Source organism: Cryptotermes secundus, unplaced genomic scaffold, assembly GCF_002891405.2.
Source record: "Cryptotermes secundus unplaced genomic scaffold, Csec_1.0 scaffold1737, whole genome shotgun sequence".
Lineage (NCBI taxonomy): Eukaryota > Metazoa > Arthropoda > Insecta > Blattodea > Kalotermitidae > Cryptotermes > Cryptotermes secundus.
The window spans coordinates 4,644-5,234 of record NW_019724617.1 but is presented as its reverse complement, the minus strand read 5'-3'; positions in this window follow the sequence as shown (position 1 = coordinate 5,234).

Here is a 591-nt window from a genome sequence, read left to right as displayed (position 1 = left end):
GACGTAACCTTTACGTCATCGCATAAGAGTTGTCACGGGTCATTAGCGTCATTAGCATGACCGGTCGTGACAATGCGGGTTAGTGCATTTTATGGATGAAAGCTTGCTTACAGTTTCCAGTCAAGAGCGTCAAGAGTGAGATTTCAGGTTCAGCGCTGTGTAGTCTGATATTTAACGTTTCTTATACCCCGAAAATAGAGGCAGCACGTTACTCCGAAACGTCTGTGAATATTAAGTAGGCAAAATTTGGCATTTTTTCTACTTGTGCACCCTTAACCACTTAATGTTGTTCTTGGTAATAACAGCGGTTTATTCTGATAATCATATGAAATACATAATACACTTTCTTGGCAACATGCAGAGTTGTTTGGTGCTAAAGCATGTGGCACGTGTAATAATCATGCTTTCATGAGTTGGGTGTTAATAAAGTTGCAGAATAGGAAAGAACTATTGTCTCATTGTCCATTTATTTTCCATATATATCCCTACAAGTTAAAAAAAAACCAGGATGTGGAAATTGTCCTTTGAATACAGATATCAATATGCATATACAAGATCAAAATCATATACATCAATCAATAAACATAAATA